This window comes from Chrysemys picta, unplaced genomic scaffold (assembly GCF_011386835.1).
Source record: "Chrysemys picta bellii isolate R12L10 unplaced genomic scaffold, ASM1138683v2 scaf1450, whole genome shotgun sequence".
NCBI lineage: Eukaryota > Metazoa > Chordata > Testudines > Emydidae > Chrysemys > Chrysemys picta.
The window spans coordinates 4,535-10,096 of NW_027054156.1; the positions used below are offsets into that span (position 1 = coordinate 4,535).

Sequence of the window (5,562 nt, forward strand, 5' to 3'; positions counted from 1 at the left end):
AATCTCTTGTGACATCACCATTACTAACTCCTCAATCATCAGAGTCTTTCATCTTGAACAGAACCTGCTAAAGTAAAAACAAGCTGATTTTCTTTTTAAATAACTTCAGGTCTTTATACATCATAAAGAAGCAAAAGGGGCAATAGCCTGTGTTTTTCCTTTGCAGGCCATCTTCAAATGGAAAGGCTAGGGCACCTAGAGATGTCTTCTTGCAATGAAGAAACATTTTGTCTTGGCTGAACAGAGCGATGGATGGGACCGAGTGATGACATTCACCATTGCCCTGCACTTTGTGTGGTCACTTACACCAGCCCAAAGTGGGTGTAAAAATTCCACATACAGTGGAGTTGCATCACGTAAGTTAAATGTGCGTATGAATTCAACTATACGTGCGCAATGAGCGTATGCCCCGGAGTGAGTGTGAGATGGGAGACGTGAATCTGCTGTTCCCTCAGTCGGTCTAAGTTTCTGCGTGACTCTCATAGTGTGAGCATCTTGCTGTGCTGAGTGTGATTCTAGTGTTTAAAGATATGTATTTTTCATACAACATGGCCCCTAAACACAAGCCAACTACTTCATCTCATGCTCAACCAAAGAAACAGCGATCTGTTCCAACGCTGGAGGAAAAACTGGCTGTGTTGGACTTATTGAGAGACGGTATGTCGGTCTCCAACGTGGCGTGTAAATATGGCCGCAACAAATCTAGCATCTGTGCCATCAAGATTCGAGAGAGAGAAATTCATCAAGCTGTGGCATCAAGTGCTCCAATAACTGCTAAGGTGACGAGCCAGGTGCGTGATAAGACTTTAGTGAAGACTGAAAAGGCATTAAACTTACGGCTGGAAGACATGAACCGTAAACATGTGCCTATCGATGGCAACACGTTGCGAGAAAAGGCTCTTAGCCTCTACGTTCAAACCTCCCGCCGAAGAGGGACAGCCTTCTGATGAGAAGGAATTCAAAGCCAGATGAGGTTGGCTTAACAGTTTTAGGAACCGCTTCAACCTCAAAAACGTGCAGACTACTGATGAAGCTGCATCTGCCGATGGCGGCAGCAAAAGCCTACCCTGAACAATTAAAGAAAATCATACAAGAAAAGGGCTATCTTCTGGAACAAGCTTTTAATGCTGACGAGACTGGGCTCTTCTGGAAAAAAATGCCCAACTGCACTTACATTTCAAAATCAGAAAGACAAGCCCCTGGCTTTCAAAGCGGCTAAAGACCGTGTGACTGTGTTGTTTTGTGGCAATGTGGCTGGGGATTTAATAAAGCCGGGCTTGCTCTACAGGGCTGCAAATTCCCGTGCCCTAAAAGGCAAGAACAAAAAAATCTCCTGCCTGTATTCTGGCAATCAAATAGAAAGGCTTGGGTGATGGCAGTATTATTTCTGGATTGGTTCCACAAGTGTTTCATTCTGGAGGTCAAGCGGTACCTCGAAGAGAAAGGACTTGACTTTAAAGTGTTGCTTATCGTAGACAATGCTCCTGGCCACCCTGAGGCACTCTAGTTTGCGCATAATGATGTTGAGGTCATCTTTCTCCCCCCCAATATCACCTCCATCCTCCAACCTCTCGACCAAGGCGTGATTCCCTGTTTCAAGGCCACGTACACGAGGCTTACGTTCTCACCGATATGTAGCACTATGGATGCTGATCCCAATCTTAATGTGATGGAGTATTGGAAGTCGTTCAACATGCCGATTGCATCACTTATATTAAACAGGCAATGGATGCAATCAAGCCTGAAACAGTCAATGCATGTTGGCGAAACCTATGGAAAGAAGTGTGAATGGGTTTCCCAACCATTGACAAAGACGTGAAATGCATTGTTCAGGTAGCCAAGCAAGTGAGTGGTGATGGCTTCGTCGACATCCTTGAGGAAGAAATGGAAGAATGAATTGAGAGCCATAGAGAAACATTGACTAACGAAGAGTTAGAGGAACTGATAAAATTGTCTACAGAAGACGAAGATGACGATGACGAACAGGAAGAGCCAGCAAGTTGGAATCTTCATAAATTTGCTGAAGTGTTCCAAGCAGCGAAACGCTTGAATGATTTAATTTCTGAATACGATCCCTCTATGGAACAAAGCCTCAAAATCACACGTAGTATTACGGACGATTTGAGACCGTATCAAGAAATGTTTGAGCAGCTCAAGAGACCACAGCAACAGTTGCCGATCATAATGTTTTTCCAGAATAAACAACCAGCAGCAGATGAGCCTGGCCCATCGTCTCCTGGATCGACATCAAGACCTGACGACCCCCCAATAGTGTCATCATTGTCATAGACTAGCAGGAATATCCAGGATGAATGGTGAGTGGTTAGGTTTACTGTTTTCCCTTTTTATTCTTTCACTCTTCTGTCTCTCTCTCTCTCTCTTTTATGTAATTAAAAATACAGTACTGTAAAATTATATTTTGCATATGTACTCTATTATATACTGTACATTACTGTATACATTTATACATATTACTGTACAGGGTTGTATAATGTACACAAAACCATGTATACTGTACTGTATGGGCGATTTAAGGGATTTTCAAGGGTAATTTTGACTATATGCGATTTTCGCCTTACGCGCTGACTTTAGAACCTAACCCCCGCGTAAGATGCGACTCCACTGTACCTGCTTTGCAATGTGGGAATGACCACAAGAGATGCAGTGCAATGGTTAATTGGGTGTTCTCAATTTATATTATTTACATTATCACTTTGAAGAATCAGTGATTTTGTGGTGAGCTAATCCTGCTAGAGGCTTGAACTAACACTTTAAAACCTCAGATAGCGATGAGCCACACAGTGTTAGAACACTGCAGACGTGAGAAGTAATTCTTCCATTCTACTCCGCACTGATAAGGCCTCAACTGGAGTATTGTGTGCAGTTCTGGGTGCCCCATTTCAGGAAAGCTACGGACAAATTGCAGAAAGTCCAGAGGAAAGTAACAAAAATGATTAAAGGTTTGCAAAACATGACCTATGAGGAGAGACTGAAAAAATTGGGTTTGTTTAGTCTGGAGAAGAGAAGACTGAGGGGGACATAACAGTTTTCAAATACATGAAAGATTGTTCCAAGGAGGAGGGTGAAAAAATGTTCTTAACCTCTGAGGATAGGACAAGAAGCAATGGGCTTAAATTGCAGCAAGAGAGGTTTAGGTTGGACATTAGGAAAAACTTCTTAACTGTCAGGGCAGTTAAGCACTGGAACAAATTGCCGAGGGAGGTTGAGGAATCTCCGTCATTGCAGGTTTTTAAGAACAGGTTAGACAAACACCTGTCAGGGATGGTCTAGTTGTTACTTAGTCCTGTCTTGAGTGCAGGGGACTGGATCTATTGAGGTCCCTTCCTACACTTCTATGCATTCTTCTACATCCTGGAAACCCTGATGGAGTTGGCATGCACACTCCTAACATAAAAACTAGGCAAGGGGAGTTGCTAATACTTTCAGGCAGAAACCAAGCATGGACAATTATAGCCCCAAAGATTTCAGGAAATTCTAAACATGTTAAAACAGAGTGAAAATTGAAACTATTTGATTCTAACCACTTCCCCAACAAATTATTGTCTCTAACCTTCCTGTGTAAGCCTGCTGAGAAAGTGCTCATAGGCCAGCTACAGCAGCAGCTTATCTCCCACAGCTTCTCAGTTACTGTCCTGATTGCAGACCAGAGATGTTACTGTTTGCACTGATCTAATGGCTATGGACCCATACCAGTAGCGGGTCAAATCTTGTAAGGTCCTGAGTGAAAGTAAAATAACAAAACTGTATGTAGTACAGACGTGGGTAAAAGGCCTAACAGCAAGTCTGGTTGTGTCTGACAAGGCCCTTCCTGACAGCTAGACCTGTGCTGTAAGTTCTGCAGAGAGCCAGCCAAGAGCAAGCTGGGTTGAGTTGTGCCTCTCTCTTTTAGGAAGAGCCTGTGTAGTCTCTCTCTGGTTTGGGGTTCTTGTCTGTTATCATTCTGAATACTAAGCAATAAAGTAAAGTGTTACCTCGCAGCAAGAGTATTTTATGTTTTTATCTAATTTCTCTTTGTATGTCGTAACCATAGCACTAAGCACCCTCACGCCCTATGACTATTATTTATTTTTATTATTTGCATTACAGTAGCATCTAGAAGCCAGATGCTGTTCAAACATAGCTTTTTTCAGCTCGTCTCAAGATTTGACCTATTGGTAGCTATACTAGTGGCCTTCAATACTGTTATGAGGTGCCATTGCTTCATCTCTGGCATCTAGCAGGTGTAGAGGGAGCTGTGCTAACATGCCTTTCCACTCAGACCCTCAAGAATTGTGATGGGCAACTCCTCTTCAACCAGAGGGTCCCCACCCATAAAGTCATGCAGAGCTCACAGGTGTCACCTCTTTTGCACAACTTATATAAGACTACTGGGGGAGACCAGAAGCTGCTATGGGCATCGACATGCTGACAAAACCCTTACTAAACTGTCTCTCCTCTCTTAGTGGCCAAAAGGGATAAAGAGAACTGGATAAATATTAGCTGGCTTGAGCTGAATCCAGGAAAGATGAAGGTGACAAGGGGGATCGGAAGAAGCATTTTGAGGATCCCGGAGGAACTATGATTTTGCCATCGGTACAGGGTGCTTGCCCTCCAGTTAAGTGAGGCACAACCTCAGAGTCCCTCTGGACTCAACATTGTTCAGAGACATCCAGAACGAAATAGGGGCTAAATATGTTTTATCCATCTTCAGTTGGCCAAGAGGCTGTGCCTTTTCCTCTCAGATGTGAATTTTGCCACAAAGATCCTGTCTTTTGTTGTTATCCAAAGACTGAAAAATGCAATATAAAATCAAATGTTGTTCTATGAAATTCACAGTGGGCCAAGGTAGTCATTGGCATATATAAGTGCAGCTCCACTGCTGCATGCACCAGTGGTAAATTGGATCCTGCCCGGCAGGTGAAATTGTTTCGAATACATGTGTTGACAGTCCCTATGTTTGTTTATCTGATGACAGAGTGTTCTGTGTGGAGGGAACTCAACTCCGAAATTTGCTTCCTCAGGTTGGCGTGACAGAGCAGTTGTGTTATTTGTTTACTCAGGCTCTTCCTGAGAGTGGGTTGAGTGAGGAGGCTTGATTTGGGCGGGAGGGAAGAGTTCTTTTAGATTATCCTTGATGTGTTGTCAGTTTAGATGTATGTTTTTGGTGTTCACATTTTTATTGTCAATGACAGCAACATGGGAACTATATACATCAACAAAAACCTATACTGGAACCAACTGTCCTGTCTATCTGTAACCCTGATGTCTTAACAGAGTAAATGATAAAGTGGGAAAAAACAGCCTCCTTCTTAGCATCTACCTTAAACTGGTGCTTTTCATTCACTTTTCTCTCTGTGAAAGGATCTTCTGATTTACTGATTACACGACTGGGGATTACTTTAAGTATACTCACCATTGCTTTCTTGTCAAAAGAACAACTGATGGTCTAAACCAAATCATTTTCCTGCCTTTCAACTTTCTCCCTTAAGGAGATAATCTCTTTTCCTTCGCACCTGTTTTCAGTCATAAGCATTAACAGCCAATGTTTCAAAAATAAAATGG

The 5,562-nt window shown here is 42.7% G+C and overlaps 1 long non-coding RNA gene across 1 annotated transcript; it reads left to right on the forward strand.

The window, feature by feature from the left end:
- The first annotated feature begins 588 nt into the window (after window positions 1-588).
- LOC122173798 (uncharacterized) lies at window positions 589-5,298 on the forward strand. Its single transcript, XR_010597188.1, has 2 exons — window positions 589-2,315; window positions 4,464-5,298. It is a non-coding gene; the product is annotated as an uncharacterized LOC122173798 (long non-coding RNA).
- Window positions 5,299-5,562: the final 264 nt, after the last annotated feature.